Source organism: Typopeltis vanoorti, chromosome 5 (assembly GCF_054136105.1).
Source record: "Typopeltis vanoorti isolate ZY-2024b chromosome 5, IOZ_Tvanoo_1.0, whole genome shotgun sequence".
NCBI classification, from domain to species: Eukaryota; Metazoa; Arthropoda; class Arachnida; order Uropygi; family Thelyphonidae; genus Typopeltis; species Typopeltis vanoorti.
In genome coordinates, this window is record NC_143553.1 from 56952346 (window position 1) to 56973716 (window position 21371).

At 37.7% G+C, this 21371-nt stretch overlaps 1 protein-coding gene across 1 annotated transcript in view; it reads left to right on the forward strand.

Moving 5' to 3' along the window:
- The window catches only part of LOC150106434 (A-type potassium channel modulatory protein KCNIP1-like), a 304981-nt gene that overhangs the window by 278159 nt on the left and 5451 nt on the right, over window positions 1–21371 (forward strand). The window lies entirely within an intron of this gene.

Consider the following 21371-nt stretch of genomic DNA (forward strand, 5'->3'; position numbering starts at 1 on the left):
TGCTTCTATCTCACTCTATGACATGGTTCGTTCTTAAGAAATGAAAAACTAACCCCATTTTTCTTCTCTGCTATTATTGACGTCACCAATGTGTTCTTTTTTGCCTAATTTCAAGGCTCCTTGAAGTCTGGACGATGTAATTCAAGCTGCACGAGCAGAGTATATGTTGTAAACTCCACCCTGCTCGTGCGGCTTGAATTACATAATAGTTGTTTATTATCTTGATCAATATAGTCCCATTAGAAGTAATTCCAGGCACCGGTATTCTATTAACACTCATTTTCCTGAACTGCTTGGTTTTCGTTTGGGATCTGTAATTTATTTATTGAGCATAAAGTATAAGATCAAAATATATAAATAGATATGTTTAAGTTAAGGGATATTACATCCCATATCGTTTCTTAGCCGAATAAGAAACTCAAAGAGTTTCATGCCGAATATAGTAGAAACTATATAAAGTTCGGCGAGTCCAAGCGTAAGCAAATACCTGGATACTGCAGCACTGATCCCAAAGGGTAGTGCAAGCTGGGGCAACTCGTGGTAGAAGTGGAGCAAGCTCCGATCACTATTCTTGATATTTACCCATAATGTGAACTTAGCTCCTAGGAGCTGTATTACTGTTCTACATTATGAGAGAAGGTCACTACCCAGACCGGTTTCAACTTTTATTGAGGTCTCATCAGTGAGTAGCTAGACCTAGTTAATATCAAGTCCTTATAAGGACTGGCTTAAAGGGGCGAAGCAATATTGCTTTTCATATTCCCCGTTGTCTGTAGAGGACAGTGTAAGGAAAAGGTGTTATTGAGCTATAAAGCTCTGATCATGGCAGGAGGGTAACAGCAATAGCCGAGCCTCAGTTAAAACTTCATTGGCTACAGCATTGCCATCCATTACCCTCCAAGGGTACCAATTTTAGTCGCCTCGTACGACATGCATTAGCTACATTGGTGCTATTCTTATCCCGGCAACCACACGGGGGAATGCAGTTAATATCAAGTTTGTAGCGAACAGAACTTACAACCCTTCTATGAGTATTGCCGAGAGGTGTCCTACTAAATTATTAGATATATGAAGAGTCAAAGGCTTCAATTCGGCGACATATGACATGTTTAAGTTAAGGGATATTACATCCCATATCGTTTCTTAGCCGAATAAGAAACGGGTCAGTTGCTGCAGTATCCAGGTATTTGCTTACGCTTGGAATCGCCGAACTTTATATAGTTTCTACTATATTCGGCATGAAACTCTTTGAGTTTCTTATTCGGCTAAGAAACGATATGGGATGTCATATGTCGCCGAATCGAAGCCTTTGGCTCTTCATATAAATAGATATTTATACAGACCATAAAAATGAGACGGGTAGTGTTCATATGCAATTAGTGGATAAAGAAGTCACTAAAATTTTAAGTCTGGTTCAGATAGCCAATCAAGAGCTGAAGGATCTGCCTCAAAAAAGTCTCTCAGATCACCAGGGTAGGCTCATGTGCCGGATGGTTTGGTTTATGGCCCCACAGTCGCATTGGGGAGTGTAAGCTGTCTGCGCAGATACCATGTCCTGTGCGTATCCTATTTAGGCTTTTCCATAGATAACGTGGAAGCTCAATCCCTTTCGAGTTTTGGTTGAGGATACTTGTGTAAGTCTGGTTGCGATTTTTCTTTCCAAATTTCTAGCTATTTCGAATTAACATTGAAATTGCTATTTACTAGTTCTTCAGCCAGTATTAGTGGAAGTTTCGGGATTTAAGGCGATTTATACTTATATGTGGAAGGTCTTCATGTATTGCTGTTTATTTTTACTCTTTAACTAGAGCATCGTGTTTGCGCAGTATTGCCCAAAGTTGGAAGCCAGTAGAGGGGAATGGATTTGACACAACCTGTTATTGTCCTCATCGCTGCGTTTATTTGCGTGTCGATTTTCTTGATATGAGGGCTGTTTAGCCATACTGGTGAACATATTCTGCCGCAGGGTAGACTAGGTCCAATGTCGAGTATCGCAGAACTCCATGTAGAATTACACAATTTTTGTATGATGTTATTACGGGTTTTGATCTTTAAAGAGAAATTCTCCAGACGTCTTTTGAAAGATAGAACACTATCCGAGGTAGCACCCAAATATTTAAGGAAATCCTGTTGCTGCAGCATTGTATTGTTAAAGCTGACCTGAAGTTTCCTATTTGCCAATTTGGTATTTAGGTGAAAAGAGCTAACCTCGGTCTTATTGAGGTTTGGTGTTGGTCTCCATTTATGAAAGTATTCCCCAATGGTTCTAAAGTCATTTGTGAGAATATCTTCGGTTCCTGCGATGTTCTTATGTTGGGTGGCGAGAGCTATATCATCAGCTAATTGTCAGTAGATCAGATGTATAAGACTGGTGCATGCTGAGCCCATTGTTCAGCTTTCTCATTTTGTTTCCCAGTATCACCTGAAAGAACCTGTTACCAATAAGTCGTATGATGGATTGGCATGGTATGGCTTATATCAACTTGTATAGCATCCCCTCTTTCCATACCGTGTCGTATGCAGCAGTAAGGTCAACAAACCCAACGGAGGTTTTCAAACATCTCTGAAAGCCTGCTTCGATATTAGAAATTAACCCGTATTTCTGTTTAATGTGTTCGCCAATCGGCTGCGGTACGTAGTCGATTAATATATACTTCTGTAAATTTTTATAGTGAGCTTTGTTTAAATATATTTACAATAGTCTTTTTACTTTCCAAACTAAATAGCTTAAAGACCCAAAATCTCATTTGTTATCCAAGATCCAGTTACTTTATCTTGCTCATTCATTCCTGGCCATAACGCTTCCTTTGCCGAGTATAAAGATCACGTGGTTAAAAAGACAAAAGAAATAAAGTAAACATTAAAGCATGTCGTGAAGATACTTCGTTTACTCTTGAAGAAACGATTAAAAGAAAATATAATTTTCTATTTATAGCTTTCTATAATTCAGAATATTTTGAGAATAAGAAAGACACCTTTCTCTTATTTGTACATAAGAAATATATAAATTCCATATTGGTATTTTCCTTGCTTTGGTTTCCACTGTTCTTTGAGTGCAGTTATGTTGGTCACTGAGTGGGATTTAGCTTCAGTGACCAACTTAATCTCTCTACACACCGAACATGGAACTTTTTCAAGCCATTTCAGTAATCAGAAGGTGGAGTTACACACGAAATAATGAAAGTTATCATTCATTCTGCAGTCGAAGATGCGTGTTAATTCGATTTCATCTTTTTTTCTCTACTACACACAAGGTTAGTTTCTAATGCAAGTCCCACTGCACAAATCTTGTTTACCCTTCACCTCCCCCTCAATATGCAACCTGCTGTAACCCTAATAGGTTAATAGAAACCTGTCTGTCCTGACTAAACAAAGTAAGCATGTGAAGTTTTGAACGCTTTGGCTTACACACGTGATTCAACGTTCCGTCAATACAGCACGACTCCGTCATTATTTTATTATTAAGAGAGACCTCCAGGGAGGCCACATACTACACGCACCAGCTAATCATACTTATTCTTGAATTCATTCACACGCTTGCACTCACAACATCTAATGGCACACCACCACCCTCTGAGAGAAAAATCTAGCCCTTACACCCTTCTTGGCGGCCCTCTTTCCCCACCCTCCATAATTTGAAATCCTGTATGCCCTTTCAGAAGTTTCTAAGTCTCAATCCTGTCACCCCTCTTTCTCAATCTGTCTTCATAATCAATATTCCACTCTATCAGAATCACAACGGAGACCAGACCTGCGCACAATAGTCCAAATGAGATCTTATCAAGGTCTTGTAAAGAGAAAAAATGACATCGTTATCTTCACATGTCAAAGTTCGTTTCAGCATTGCAATTATCTTTTGAGTTGTATTTACAATCTTTGCTCCATGGCCCCCTGAACTTCAGCTTCCGATCTATTAACACTCCAAGATCCCTGGCCTCATCAGTTTCTTCTAACATAATCCCACCAATATAATACAACACTGGATCTAATCACGCCGAAGTGCATGAGTTTACATTTTCTGACATCCATTTTCCCATGCCCACAATTCCAGCTTATTCAAATCATCATTAATGTAAAGATTGAATAACAGTGGACCAAGGGCTAATCCTTGTTGTACACCATATTTTGAAATCTGTATTCGATGAGTAGTCATCCTCTTATTCACGCTAATATTTTATAATCCAAGGCCATGTTCTCCAATTTATGCAACAGTCTTCCATTCTGTCAAAAGCCTCATGCAGTAGCCATTCCACTTGTCTAGTTCAATAATAATATTATTATAGAATGTGAGCAAGTTACTAAAACATGACCTTCCCTTATTAACATGCTCCTTATTGCAAAGTAGAGATTCACTCAAAATTTCTGAATGCGAGCCCTAACTAATTATTCCAAAATCTTCACCACCACTCCTGATTGTCGATAGTTGGATACAATGGTCTTTGCACCACCCTTGTGCAATGGGATTATCATACATTCTTTCCATTCCTGAGACTCAAATTATATAGCCTGGAAGGAATAGCCAGTTCAGCTGAATACTCTTTTAGCATCTGTGCTGATATCCCATCAGTCTCTATTACTCAGCATTCCGTACAACAGTTGTGGCTCTTCTGTTTGTAAAAAGAACGATGTTGTTTAGTATGATAAAACATACATGCTTTGATGAGTGGGTTATAACTGAGTTTTCCGGGAGTAGAAGAAAAAAATAATAAATATAGAACATGCAATTCAAAAACAGAAAAGTAAATGAGATTGGAGTATGTACTAGCGACTTACTAGTGATAAGTTCAGTATGAAAGGGATGTTGGAAGTGAAGAGTGAAAATATTAAGTATATTACCTCGATATGATGGCAAACGATTCTATGAGTAGGCTGTGTAGAAGTGAGTTTGAAGGAAGATTGGTTGGATTTGTATAAGGGCGGCCTACACAGAATACCTTTGGTATCAGGAGTCTCCCTTGATAACTTAGTCAGGGAAAATGGTGTGAATGTAAGAGCGACAATGTTATATAACTGTGTGAATGGGCTTTGTCATGAAAATGTTCAAAAGGAGAGAACAATTTCGACTTTGTGTTCGTGCAGTTCGGACCCATCAAACGTGTGCAAAGATGTCTACATGTATAAGACACTGGAGCAAGTTGTGACTCTTCTGCTTATAATAACTGACATCACTCGTTTCTTACGAATCTCTTGCTTAATAAGATTTACACATCCATTTGACTCCTACTCTATTTATTCTTCGAACTCTCTGATATCGCATCATTTAAATGCTTTCCATCTCCCATTGAACTGTTGGTTTATAATTTCCTGCTTTGTAGTTCAGCATGTAACATTCATGAACTTAGCCACTTCCCAAGTAAGTATCGCATGTTGACTGTTACCAACTAGAGGCAGAATAGTTACGCCTATAACTGAAACACCCTTTGACTTCCTTCTGTCATATGCTGCTTGAGGAAGTGGTTTCGCAACGGCTCAATAAATTCAGTTTCATTCTTCGGATAATTAAAGTCTCCCATTACGATTACTCTTTTCGCGCTCATCTTTTTTTTTTTTTTTTTATTTGGTGATGCATTTCTTCATCATATCAACACCCCACTATATAATTGATCTTCTTAGATTCCACCTCACTGCCACATGAAAAATTGTAACTAGTATTGCAGTCATAGGTCTTAACCCTAAGCGGATTCAAGCATGCCTCACCCCTCCCCTTTCTATCCTTCTAAAAAATACTGTACCCTTTCCACTCACAGACAATAATCTACCTACGTTTTTTTTTTAATATATACTGCTGTCTGCATGACACAGTTGGACAACTTACTCCAGTGCCTTATACATATATATACATCTTTGCACACGTTTGATGATAGTCACCATACTAAATAATATCCTTCTTACCTGCCGGCTTAATTTTCTTTTCCTCCTTAATCTGATTTCGTATGGTGAGATTTTCTCCAATTAATAATTTAAAAAAAAGTTATCCCAAATGAACACCCCTTTCTATTATTAATCGGATTAAATGAGGTATGGTCCAATATTCGTCTACCAAACAATTTCCAGAAATTAATAAGGTCACAATTATATGATTGTTATTGCTCTCACTCGGGTTTCTTCGCTACTAAATACGGATATTAATAACATAAAATTAGCTTCAAACTCTCGAGTGGGCAGCTAACACAAGTGTCAAAAATCCTCCAAGTCTTTTAAATGAATGCAATTTTAGATCGTTTGTTCTAACACACAATTAGAACTTATTAAACCTGTCCTCATTCGAATTTCTCTACCAAACTCCAATTATTTTTCCCTGACATAAAATTCTCTCCCGCATTTTAGCAACATACAATGCAGAAAGGGGGTATTTCATTAATAAAGTAATATTAACCTTGTAGGGGAGAGACGCATGCATGTTCTTATTACATCAGTAGCAATACGACATACACATGCCCTCCCCTCCAATTTAACAACGTTATACCATCAGGCTAGTCGATATCTAAGCGAATATTTTTTTTTTGCGTCCAATATAAAGAACTTTGGGTATTACCAGTGTAGAACGAAGGTGCTTGGCAATAACAAATTTGGATAGTTCAAAGCATTAGGAATAATTTCTTAGGCAACCGAATATAGCAACTTTCCTCTCCCTGCCATAAAAGATAAATTTATTATCAGACAACATTAGCATCACTTTAGATGAAACCGACCACTTGAAATCAATTGTTGTACGCAACAATGAAAGCCGTACAAGATTAAATAACGTGGTTAACAAAGTACTGATGTTGAAAGGTAAGGTAGATGTGAACTGTACCACTACAAATGACCAAAGTAACGCATTTCATGACAAGCCTCGGTAGCGTAGCGTCAGTGGCGCGCGCTTGCCAAGCGAAACGACTTGAGTTCAAATCTCTTCAGAGAATTTCTTCCCAGGTTTTTTCTCTTGGTACCAAGTTAGTCAGTCTTGGACCGGGGTGGTGAGGGGGGTTTTAACCCCCCTCACAATACAGACAAACTTGACCATAGGACACACATAATTACAGACACCCACATCCCCCCCTCCCCTATTTGCATTTACTTGAGAATTATTCCAATAATCTCTAAAAAATACTATCCAAAATTGCTCTGATTTTAAAATGTACGCTGCTGCCATCTCTTGTCATACAAAGTAAGCATGGATATTCTATGCAGTATTTCTCCACTGTTGATGCTTCCAGCTTTTTTTCCTACCTCTGACAAGGGTAGACTGCAATGCAGGTCCCCATCGTAAACTAAAAACATTTAACAAATTGTGTTTATTCCCACCTTTTTCAAATGAGAAAGTAAAGGTATGCTTTAAAGCTTCTACTGCTATAATCCTAATGGAAGGATGTATACGTTACAGCTAATCAAGCAGGTTAGTTGGAACCTGTCCGTCCGGATCACTACATCTTTACCGAAGAAGCTGGGGTCATGGATGGCTTTAGACGAGGAGATGAATTTCATCGTCCAGTGTAATACTACATTTCGTGGTAGATCCTGAACCGGATTGAAAAATAAAATTTAGTATTTGTAATGTAACATACATGCTATTTTGTTTAGAAGTACAACTAAAGTTTTGAACGCTCGGGTTTACACTTGGCTGTTCCGCCATCTAACTTTAGCCCACCCACACCAGTAGGCTTATAACCTTTTGTGGGAAGGACTCACATTTAAAAAAAAATTCTCATTACTATCTTCATTTCCTTTGACATCTGTTAAAAACTATTATTCAGAAGTGTGGAACCACTTTCAATCTCGAGCAATTCGTTGGCGATGATCCAAAGTGCACCTTAACCCACATCTGTTTACTACTAAGGGAGATTTCAGCCCCTACATCTAATCATTATGAACTACCAAATGGGTTTACGATATCCTACCTCTATTTTTAATGTCCATACCAAGAGAAACGTAAAATCAAGGCCCAAATATAAATATTACTTAGCGGAAAATAATTCAAAAATTGCCGAGCTAGGAGTACGTATCCTCTTTCATTAATAAAAAAAAATTAAATCTCAACATTAATGGCTTCCTTGTGCCTGTATTGTGGAGCAAAGCTTTTCATAAGCTGGTGATACATTGGAAATTGACACTCTTCGTTCTCTTTCTATATTTAACCGAGATCTATATTTTGTGTTTAAGGCGGCCACTACAGCAAACCCGATGTTGGAAATGGCAAAAGTGCAGAAAATTCAGACGCAAATTGTCTTTTGATTTCACCCCTTGACGTGAAGTCTATAAATTGTTCCTCTTCAATTGAGAAACCTTCAGGGATAATTTGAAATAGGTTTCTAACCCACTCCTATATTTTCAGTATGTTGTCGTCTGTTATAAAATAGTTTCTAAAATTCTTCGTCAACATTGTTAAATGATTTTCAGCAGTTGCAAATAAAACTTTGATCTGTTGCTCTTCTACCTTGTAGGTTTTGATAAATCCATCCACAGCTGCAAAAATTTCTAATTTTTGTTGCTTTACCTTTTTGTTCCATAACTCTAGTTTTTTTTTTTTTTTTTTTACAAAAAGCATTAAGTTTGTCACTCATCTGTATGATACGTGGGTGGTCTGAAAAGTTCTCGGCCCCAACCATAAATGGCAACACTATCGGAAAGATTTTTTTTATAAGTTGGTACATCTGCCATAAGCATGGAATGTGAAATTGCAAGTCATTCTATCAAATAGTTTATACAGCTGTCGGAAGCCAAAGTGTTGTCTGTATCCCTTGAAATGGATAAAATTGAGTATCGTGCGGTTATAAAATTCTTTGTAAAAGAAGGTTTAACGCCCACAGAAATTCATTCGAAGTTTATGGGCACTCTTCTCCTTCGTTTTCGAGAAATAAGAAATGGGCTGCCGTACCAGCCTTGAAGATGATCCATGTCAAATACGTCCAAAAAGTATAACAACACAGAAATCATTGAAAAAGTGCACGATATGGTATTGGACGACCGGCGAGTCAAATTGGTTTGACTATAGGCATTTCAAAAGAATGTGTTGGATATATTTTGCATGAAGAATTGTAAATGAAAAAGCTTTGCGCAAGATGGGTGCCGTGCAGATCAAAAACGCACTCGCATGAAAATCTCTGAACAGTGCTTGGAACGTTTCAACAAGAATAAAACTGATTTTGTGCATCGATTTTTTTTTTTTTTTACTATGGATGAGACTTGGATTCACCAGTCAAAATAGTCGACAGAAGCTAGTTGTTTAGCGCCAAAAAAAAAAAAAAAGCCATCGATGTTTTGGAATGCTAAAGGCATTTTGTTTATCTTGAAACGGGTAAAACAATAACCGGAGAATATTATTCCGATCTTTTAACCAGATTAGAAGAAACCATCCGGTTTGCAGAAGGAAAAAAAATCACCTTTCATCAGGACAATGCACCTGCCCACAAAGGTGTTTTGGCAATGGGAAAATTAAGGGATCTGCACTATGAATTGTTGGAACTTTCACTCTATTCCCCAGATGGGCTCCCCTCTGACTTCTATCTCTTCCCAAAACTAAAACTCTTCTTCGCTGGTCAGCGTTCTTCTTCGAATAAACAGGTGATTGCAGCTCTGTAGAGGGGTACTTTGCAGATCTTACTGAGACGGGATAATTGCGTTGGAGCATCGCTTGAATAAATGTGTTAGTCTTAAGTGAGATTATGTTGATAGATAAAAATAATTTTGAAATTATGAATTCGTTTTTTCATTGTTAGGCCGAGAACTTTTCAGTCCACCCACAATGTTTTCCTTGGAGTTGCAGGTTTAATATGTTTAGTTGCTCACATTTGTTCACCAAGTAGCTCAATTTCATCCCAAATAAGTGGTCTCTAAACTTATCTGCTTTTCCGTCTCTTAATTCGTTGTAAACATTTCCCCTGTGATAACCCTCTTGTCTCGCTGTGAAATAGTAACGCTGAGCGTTCCGCACCAGCCCTGTCTTTGCCAAGTTCAGAAAACAGTCTTGATTTTAAAGATCTGAATTTTGTATAATTCACCACGGTTATAACTGTTGTTAACAATCATAACCGTGGTGATGTTTAGATCAAGACTCATTTCCTTTGCAGCAAGAGCTTACCACTCATCGTGCAATGTGGGATTATTCCCTCACAAGGGCTTGGAAACTTTTAAACCTTCCAGACATAACCTCGAGCATCATCAGTGCAAATTCCAACATAATGTTTTCACATAAAACCGTCCAATATGTTGAACAATTCAGATGCTGTGGCACTTCTTTCTATTAGTTTACAGAACAATAACTCTTCAACTGCTGATAATCCATCGCAAAATCAATCATAAGCAATTAAATGACAATCCTTGTTGCTATCTGTTGCCTCATCAAGCTGAATTGGTCACAAAGTTTGACAAAAGTTGTTGCTGCATATCCTGACATATATCGCAATTCGCTGAGCAACAGTTGTTCACTAAAACCTTTCTCCAAGCAATAGTTTCCACAATATCAATCGCAGCTGGCAGAATTAGGTCTTTTCCGATAGTGTGCAGCTTTTTTTTTTTTTTTTTTTTTTTTTTTTTTTTTTTTTTTTTTTTTTTTTAATATATATATATATGCAACTTTGTAAGACGCTAGTAAAGCGTTTTCATGCTAGATGTTTTGTTCAAAACATTTCAGTTTGGCACCAAAGACCTCTCGAGGTTTGTTAACATACTCCTTATGAAGTGTTTCCAAATATCTTTTAAGTTTATTCGGTTTCATGTTGTCAGTCTCCTTTCTTCAGTCTTTGTAAAACCGAAATATTTTCCTGTATACTTTCCGAGTGATATTCTGTGAACCTGAATTTCTTGACGACGTCGACGGTCATCAGATGCCTGCTGCTTACGACCAATTAAAAATGTACACATTTTTCTACCGTGTATCACATTCATTGAGAACAGGAGTAAAATAACGCCGACCATCCACCTCTCACTGTTACTACCGTCTTGCCATTTCAAGCCTTAATTATACTCGCAGAAACATTTCCCGCGATGAAATCGCGAATGTTTCCGCAAGGTCAATACGATTCAGCGGTCTGTGCAGTGATGCCAGATCTATACTATTTTCGAAAGATTTGATGACGTATTTAAATTTGTATGAATATTTAAAAATGTTAATTAATTCCTACGTTTTTTTTTTTTTTTGCTAACTTTTATGGGTTTTGTCAGTGTCTTAACACAAGAATTGCAAGGGGGAAGGTGGCCATTAATAATATTTAGTTTATGTGGGATACGGTCGATAAAATAATAGATCAAATATGTAGTGCTATTATACTGATCTGCTACCCGGTAAATTTAAATAATTTTTTTTTTGAGAAACGAGTTAAAAGAACGGTATAAACATAAAATTTATTTTTATTGTGTAGAAGTTATATTGAATTTCCCATGCAAAAAATGAGTCAGCTAGTTAATAAATATTTTCGTTTATATAATAATGAGAATATTAATTTTTGGTTGTGAAAGTCATGCAATGTGGAGCCAAAGCATGAAGGAATTATTTGTGGATGGCACATTTTTACTTTCTACCCCTCTTTTTGCTCAAATTTTTGTTATTTTGGGTAGAAAGAATGGAGGTCCTGTTTTATATTTGAATTTCATTGGAGGGCGCGTTGATGGTAGTACTGCGTTTGAAGAGCTCTGAAAGATAAGTTATTTAGTTCTAAAAAAATAGCGTTATTAGTTTTAAAATTGTGCTAGAATTAGAATATATTGCGGAGTTAATTAGTTTAGCTTAAAAAGTTTGTTTCAAATAGAGTTAATTTAGTATTTTGACAAGACACGTTAGATACGTAGTGTAGCACATGGCACCAAAGCGAAGAAAGGCAATGGCGTCCAAATCGCCGTATTTGTTTTAAGAATTTAACCAAAGGGAATTCGTCTAGTGTAAGATCTGTGGAACGTATGCTTTGCCGAGAGCGGCTGGAGTTGGTTTGAGAGCGATAATAGTGGGAAAATATGCCGAAAGTGTCATGAAAGCGAGGATCTGAAGGTGTATCTCAGGTCGCAAGATTGACGTAGTGGATGAAAGTCAGAATGCGATAGAAAATTGCGATGTAACGCCAGATAGCGAGTTTAAAATGATACAGTTGATGACGAAAGTAAAAATACAGAGCGAGAGAATGGTTTGACTGATAAAAAAAAAAAAGTTAGCTGCAACGAGGGAGATAGCTCGATTACAAAAATGTCTACCGAGTGGATCAGCTAACAAAAAGAAGCAAGTGCGTGATAAAATAAATGAAAACATGTTCGGGAGTGAAAGAAAAATTAAGAGCGCGTGTGATATGGTGATTCAGTGGTAAAAGGTGCAATAGATGAGAGTTTGACAAAATCGTGCTTTCCGGGTGCAAAAATTAATAATTTAAGTGAGGCTATTAGAGCACAGAAGCATAGGGTGAGAGAAATGATAGAAATGGCCGGAACGAATGATTTAAAAGGTGAAAAATTTGCTACGAGAGAGGACTTGAAAGAATCACTAGCAGTAGCCAAAGGAAAGCGTGAGAAAGTTAAGATAGTTAATCTATTGCAGCGGTATTACAGAGTAGAGTTGAGAAGGAGGGCCATAATTGCAATAGGTTATGCAGGAGTGATGTGGATGTGTGTGGAGTGAGTTTGACGGACGAAAGGACTTATACAAGAAGGATGGTTTGCATCTGAATGGATTTGGTGTACGGAGATGGAAAAAGTGTTGCTGAATGAAGTGGATGTGCAGAATCAGGGAAACTAGAGCTTTTAGGGAGAGTGAGGATGCTCTTAAGTGGACATGCAGACATTAGTGAGACAGTTGAGTGTAAAAATGTGTTTATGCCTTAGTTAGGACGAAAGATAACAAATCAAAATGGGATAGTATCAGGCGTCAAAATAGAGTTTGGGGACTAGGAGACTTCTGCACTTTTATGTACACTAATGCCAGGAGTATTCGGAATAAGGAGGAGGAATTTTGGCCTTGGTTAGTTTTTCCTGGCCACAGGTTATTGGCATTAGTGAGACATGGCTAACAGAAGATGATATAATTAGTGGGATATAGTGTGTTCAGGAAAGACGGGGGGAGTGTTATTGATGATAGCTGATGAACTGCAGCCAAAGAGAATTATAGTTAAACTGCAGGATAGTGGAAATAGCACATGTGAGGCTATTTGGTGTGAGATTGAGGTCAGAAGAACAAACTTTACAGTTGGGTGCTGCTATAAATGATGGAGACAGCGTGCATAGGCAAATAGACTGAATGAGTGGAGGACGGAGGATTTCAACTATGGTAACATTGATTGGAGGGAATGGAGGACAGAGAATGAATTTTATGCAGTTACTAAGGGATAACTACCTGAGACAGCATGTAATGGAATATACTCGGGGTTCGAGAGTGCTTGACCTAGTAATTACATCTGAGAATTTGACTATTGTGAATATGACCATATTGCCACCAATTGGTGAGGGTGATCATAAGGTCTTAACCTGGGAAGTGGCTAAGTGTGGAATTTTCAATTAATACAGGGTACATGTGGAATTACGACAAGCTTAGGAGATTGCTTGGTTCAGTGCCGTGGCATGTTAAACTGCAAGGGAAGTGGTTAAGGAACGTTTGCAGGAGGTAGTGGCTGACTGTATACTTAGAGTCCGAATAGAAAATCAAGTAGGGGTTAAATGGATAATAACACTATTAAGCTTGAGCTGCAAAAAAAAAAAAATGTGGAGGGAATAATTTAAGGAGAAAAGTGACCTGTAGGCACACGAACGGTATAAAGCGCAGGCCAGAAGGGTAACTAGTGTGGTAAGAAAAGCAAATTATGATAGGAAATTAGCAATGGAAGCTAAAGTGAATTCCAAACAGTTCTTTCGATATGCTACAAGTAAAATGTATACGGCAAAATGATTCTAAGGAATGCTGATGGCAGGGAAGTAACTGAATCAGAGATGAAATAGTAGAATTACTAAGCGAACACTTTGCAACAGTATATCATCCAGGCATGAGAGAACGAATGGCTGATACAGGAATTGAAGTGAATGAAATAGAGGTGAATAGTATATTACAGAACCTTAATGTGAATACATCTGTGGGATTGGATACCAGCTCGAGTCTTACGTGAAGCGGCAAAGGAATTGTCTATATTGTTTAATTTAAGTCTCAGCTCTGGGTTAGTCCCGAGGGAGTGGAAAGAGGGGAAAATAGTTCCATTGCATAAAGGAGGTTCCAAGACTGCTGTTGCAAATTACTAACCGATCAGGAATCGTTGTCAAGGTTTTGGAGATATTAGTCAAGAGCAAAATACAGGAATTGATAAATGAAAATGGGATACTGTATGGAGGACAGCACGGTTTTGTGAAGGGTAGATCATGCCTCAGTAACTTGTTCACATTTTATAACACAGTAACGGCTGAACTGGATAAGGGTAATGGATTTACAGTGATACCACATGGAATTCTAATCAGTAAACAACAGCACATGGAGATGGATATAAAGTTGGTGAAATGGATAGGAGGGTGGTTGATGGAGATATCAGAGAGTAGTCCAAAAGAAAGTTGTCCATAGGGTTCTGTTCTTGGACCACTGCTATTTAATGATATAGGAAATGATCTGAAAGGAACCGTTCATTTTGCTGATGATGCAAAGTTGGGTAGAACAATAGTGAATGCACATGATGTCAAAATTTTGCAGGATGATTTGGATAGATTGGCAGTCTGGGCTAATGAGAATGGATATCAGTTTAATGTAGCAAAGTGTAAGTTATGCATTTTGGGGTGAAAAAATTAGCAGCAGTATATCACATTGGTGAAACTGTACTCCAAGAGGTTGACGGAGCGCCAGAGATTTGGGTATGTTGGTGGATAGGGGACACATACCAAAAGTGGCTAAATCAGCTCTTCAAATCACTTGGTTACTGGAGAACACTTTGACGAGCAGAGACAATCAAGTTATCGTTCCTCTGTATCGAGCCTTGATAAGACCTCATCTCGACTACTGTGCCCAGATTTGGTTGCCAGGGTTTCTTCTTGATGGGGAGGAGAGGATCCAGAGGCGAGTGACCAAGATGACAGCTAGTCTATGGAATGAACCTTACGAGAACAGGTTGAAGATCTGTGGTTTACAAAAATTGGTTGATAGGCAGAAAAGGGGGATTGAGACATTCAAATTACTGAAGGGTTTTTACAAGATTAATTCAGAAGAAATTTTTCAGAACAGGTCTGTGATGGGAGAACTAGAGGCCATCCATGGAAACTGAACAAGAGTGTTAGAACTAGGTTTTTTACTTGGAGATTGGGTGGAATAAGCTGTCAGAATTTGTTGTGGGATGCAATGACTTAAAAGCAAAGTGTAATAATATTGTGAGAGATGCTGTGCGAATGCCGAATAGTTGTTCAAGGCCTCCCTCGACGAGTCTAAGAACTCTTTGGAGTGGCGCGTAATAATAATAATTTACTACCTAATAAGACTCGAAGCAGACGCAACATTATTTTATACGATACATGAAATATGGCCATTACTAGATCCTGAAAATAGCATTCATCAAGCTTTACTTATAGTATTTCCGCAAGCTAACATAAATGGTTACTTTTTTCATCTCGTACAAAATCTTCATGCAATCTTTTAACCACATACAATTCTGATGCGCAATTCGCTTTAAATTCAAAAATGATCACTTCGCTTGCTTTCGTTCCAGAACAAGATGTTATTTACGCTATTTCTGAACTTGAGAATCATTTATCCAATGAATTTGAACTAATTTTAGAATGGTTTACGAACACATACATAGGTCGTCTAAGGAATAATAGAACCAGGGCTCCATAATTTTGCGTAAGCTTGTCATCGAAAATTGCAATTGAGCTTTGGCAGCAGCGCAAGTCATGCAAATTTATGGATTTTTATAAATGGACTACAAAAAATTCAAAAAACATATGACGTTGATTATGAAAGAGCAGTAGCAGGTTTTCAACAGCATCAGCACAAACGTAGACGTTACGATGAAAAAAAGTTATAAATTACGATAAAGAAAATATAACAGAATTACGTGGTATTGCATATAATCATCATCACATTCCTGGTATGTACCCTGAAAGGGTGTACAGGATATGGGAGTACTACATGAAAAAATTACATAATTACTAACTTCCTATCTACAATTTTCCTCCAAATCAGTCTGTTACTTGTCAAGACTCCAACATTATTTTATATTTCTGCCTTTTAAGGCACTTTTTACTGTATCAATCCATCCATATCTTGATCTTCCATCGCTCATTCTGTTTAAGTGACCATACCATCTGAGATTAGTTCTGCTAACATCCTCGTTTTTAATATGATATTGCCATTGATGCCATCTGTTCATGTCCCTCACATCTGTTGTTTCTAGTTTTTGGTCAAGTGTTCAGACCCATAAATTAAAATTGGTTCGAGCACTGTCTTGTATACAGCTAATTTCTCTATTATTCCATATATATTTATTCGGTTCACTTCCTACCATACCAGCTTTGTTGATTCTGTTGTCTATGTCCATATTTAATTTACCATCTTCACTAAAAATCGTGCCTAAGTAGCTGAAGTGTTTTATTTGTTCCACAGGTTCTCCATTCACAAAGCAGTTGACATTTTCAATGTTGTTTTAATTCTGGCCTTCATACCATATATATTGCAACAGTTATTCAATTTAGCCATGGAATCTTGTAGACTTGTAGCGGATTTATTTAGAAGTATAACATCGTCCACATAAAGCTATAATGTGATCCATATAGATAATGGATAACAGAGGGGATAATGTACATCCTTGTCTAACACCAGATTTAACATTAAACCATCCTCCTGTACTTCCTTCAATTCTAACTGCTGACTTACAACTCAAATAAAGACTAAGTATTGCTTGATATAATGCCCCATTAACACCATATACATGTAGCGTTTTGAATAGCTTCTCTCTCTTGGTACCTTGCATATGCCTTTTCCAGATCGACAAAACTTAAATACAGATCTTTGTTATATTTCCATGATTTCTCAACTATCTGTCGTAAAGTGAAAATCTGATCCTGACATCCTGAATCCAGCTTCCCTTCCACAATCCTTCTCAAACATTTCTCAAGTATACTTCCGTAAATCTTACCAGGAACACTCAACAGACAAATACCTCTGTAATTCTCACATTCAGTTTTATTTCCCTTTTTATATATGGGTACTTATGAGAGCTCTACTCCAATCACCTGGAATTCGTCCCTCTGTCCAAGCCTTCTGAACCAGGTGTGCAACCGCTGTACGACTTTGATACCTCAATTCTTGAGCATTTCTGGTCGAATATCATCTACTCGTACTACTGTCTTTCCACATTTCAGTCATTTGATGGCTTTTCTACTACATGTATGGATATGTATTCCTGACTGCATGCCTAGTCAGTGTTTTTTACCACTGTGCTGTCATGTAACATGTGTCAATATGTTTGTTCGTAACAAAATAATATTAATAGATGAATTAAAAAACTGTATTTTTTCTTTATTTTAATATTGTGCGATTATACCTTTTTGTTTCTAAATCATTTTCGAGCCACTCTTTTTAACGAATTCTTCGAAAAAAAAATTTTTTTTTTTTAATTTATCGAAGGCAAATTCACGCAGCTAGGCTTAGGTCTGGATTTTGTGTCTTTTTTTTTCAAAATTTTATTTACAAAAATAAAATTCCGCCAAATCGTATGCCTGCTAAGCGTGCAAAAATTTGTAAGTGGGTGACAACTGGGCGATAGCCACCTGGCTATCTCCCAGTTGTCATGTACCCTTTATGTAACTGATCCATAATATTATCACTACTTCTTGCAATCCAGTCCCTTGAACTCACACAGCTACAGTCATAAATACGTACTGCAAGGAAGGCGACGGGAAACCACTTGCAACCCTCTCAAAAAATAGCGAGGGGAGGCCACAGGATTATTATGCACTACATACTTGTCTCGAATAAGAATTCACTGTATCATAAGCAATATGTCCCCTTCGTCCTCTGTTGTGACTACTTTACGATCATCATTATACACTGCGATGTGATACGTCATCAATCAGCTGACTCACATTTCTCCACAATATTCGGGATTGTTTCTCCGATTAAAGATTAATATTTGGAGGCACATCATCGACACCAAAATCATTGCTCTGACTTGGGTTATGGCAAGGAATTGCCATAGCCCAAGCTACGAAAACCCGGATATTACAGTAATAAAATTATCTTCAAACTCTCGAGTGGGCAATTAACATAAGTATCAAAAATCCTCCAAGTCTTTTAAATGCAATTTTAGATCATTTCTTTTTTTAGAAAACAGGGGTCTTCAACGCATGGCTCGCGGAGCTCTTTGCCTGTGGCCCGCCAGCCATTTTGAAAAAATAACTACTTAACATTAAAACGCGATTAAATAAAAAATTAATTTCAATGAAGCCCGCGGACCACTAAGCTACACTGCGGTATTTAGAATTGTAAGATGCTTTCCAGATTCACAAGGAACGCTGTTCATTTGATACTTGACATAAAATCCTATAAAAATAAATATTAAATAGACATGCTTCAGCCATCTACCAGCGCCAAGCGGTACTTAAGTACTAGTATAACGTCGCAGGTAGATGGTTGAAGCAATAGTTCGTTCGAGTGCGCTGTCTAGTGCTTTCTAGATACTTTCATATAAATACAAGAGGATCTCATCAGTCAGTCAGTCGTGAACAATGTGATATTTGTGTATAAGCGCATGCAGGTTCGTCGTGTCAGTCATAGACTTTTTTTTTCCATTAGTGTGAGACATATTCAGTGGATAATAACCGTTAAACGGCCATTTTGGATCATTTTTTGGGTTCATCTTTTTTTTTTTGCCTTCTATCACTATGACGTCTATGGGTAAAAAGCATAAATTAAGTGATTCTTGTCAGGTTTTTAATGAAAAGTGGACCAATTTGTACCGATCGACGATAAGTGTGCGTTTAATTTGTCGTGAGTCAGTGTCAGTATCAAAAGAATACAATATAAATCGACACTGTGAGACAAAGCATTCGTCCAATTTCGATCACCTTCAAGGGCAGCTTCGTGTGGACAAAGTGAACCTCTCCAAATTCATTTAAAATGGCGAGTGAAGAGAGCGAAGCGTGCGTCAAAATAAGTTATGTAATAGCTAAAAATTCAGAAGCCTTCTTGGACGACGAGTTTGTGAAAGAGTGTCTCATCGCTGTGTCCAAATAATAAGGAAGTGTTTAAAAAACCGAGTTTGTGTGGGGTAACTGTAACACGACGTGTCGAAGAACTTGAAGGAACTTTAAAAAAACGAACGGTCGTCCGAATTTACGTCAGATGAGAGCACAGATGTGAAGGATATGGCAAAACTGGCTATCTTTGTCCGTGGCAGAAGAACTGCTAGCGCTCGTACCTATGAAGGAACCGACGAAAGGCACTGATATTCTTGAAGCCGCTCCAACGTTTCGACCTCTGCTTTACCACCCTCGACGGTGTGGTAACTGATGGTGCCCCTGCTATGGTGGGAAAGAACGAAGGGTTTGTTGCGCTGCTACGGAAAGAACCGGAACTAGAAGGAAAAGATTTCGTCCATTGCCACTGTTTAATCCACCAGGAGAATTTGTGAATGTCATGAAAGTTAGTGCGACTGTCGTCAACATTATTAGGGCAAGAGGACTGAATCATCGTAAATTCCAAGAGCGCGAAGTGGATCACGGCGATGTGCGTTGGTTGAGCAGAGGGAAGGTTCTTAAAAGAGTCTTTGACTTAAGGAGCGAAATACAGCAGTTCATGCAAACCAATTGCGGAAGACAGACTTTGCCTTTATGACCGACATCTCGTTGCATATGAATGACCTAAATACGCGGTTACAATCCAAAGATCAACTGGTGCACACATCAAAGCTTTAAATGAGACTTAACTCATTTTCAGCTTCTCGCTGAGTTTAACTGTTCGTCTCTTGAGTAATACGCTACAAAAGTGAGTTCGAAGAGAGATTTAGTGATTTTCGTAACCAACAGTCTTCTCTTTAGATCTATTTTCAATGCCGCCGAAATTCCAGGCTCTGTACAAATGGAGCTGCTTGAACTCCATTTGTACAGAGTTCAAATAGAGTTCAACCCAAAACAACTCTTCTTTGAGAGAAAAATTGTTCAATGTGCCCTTGCTTACATTTTACTAAGACTACATTCCCTAATCTTCACCAGCATGCTTTGAAGATGTGCGCTTATGTTAGGAAGCCCATACTTATGTGAGCAGTTCTTCTCCAGAATGAAGCATGTGACGTCCAAGACAAGACAAGGACTCAGATTACGGGCCAACATGTCGAGGATACTCTGCGCATAGCGACTTCCATTATCGACAAGCTGGTCAAGGAAAAGCATCGCCAAGTTTCCCCATTGTAAAAAATGAATGTTTTCTTCATTAAATTATCGTTTTACTTATCATGAACCCGACTCCTACCTAGGCTCTTAAAGCTGAGTTTGTTTATTTTTATAGGATTTTATGCGGAGTATCAAATGCACAGCGTTCCTTGTGAATCTGGAAAACATCTTACAATTCTAAATACCACAGTGGCCCGCGGGCTTCATTGAAATTTTTAATTTCAATGAAGATTTTAGAACTTATTAACCTTAACCTATCAAACTATTTTTGCCCGACATTAACTAAAATTCTCTCTGAGATTTTTTTAGCAGCATATATAATACAGAACCCCATTTGGGAATCGACTACCTACTAGCTCCATTTTAATGCCCATACCAAGACCCAAATATATATAAATACAATATTACTAAACGTTAAAATGGTTCAAAATTACCGTAGGAGTATTATCCTCTTTCATTAATAACAATAAAAATCGAATTAGATACAGACGTTCCCTATTGAATATCATTCTTGTGGGGGGTAACGCTATTCGTTTATGCCTGTTCTTATCGTACCAATGCATCAGGAACTCCATTTAACAATAATGTTATACCATTAGGCAATATCTAAGCAAATATTTGTTTTGTTGTTATATATTTTGCGTCCAATACAGAACATCAAAATTTTACAATATATTGGGAAATACAAATAAAAGATATTATCATCAGTTTAGTATGAAATCGATCGCTGTAAATCTTTATGTTATGAATTGTGTAATTGTTATGAATGCAACAATTAAAAATGAGACTGTGAATGCGAGACCGCCTGCTACGTTATTTAAAGTACTGATGTTGAAAGGCAGTCGACGTGTGAACTGTACCACTACAAATAAGCAAAGTGGTACATTTTGTGACACGCCTCGGTAGCGTAGTGCTAGCGGCGCTCGCTTGCCAAGCTAAATGACCTGAGTTCAAATCCCGTCTCTGGTCTTATATTCGTATTAGTTTATACGAGGTAAATTTACTCGAATAATACTGCAGTAGTTCCGAAAATATATATTTCTTTATAAAATTATCCCTAAGAG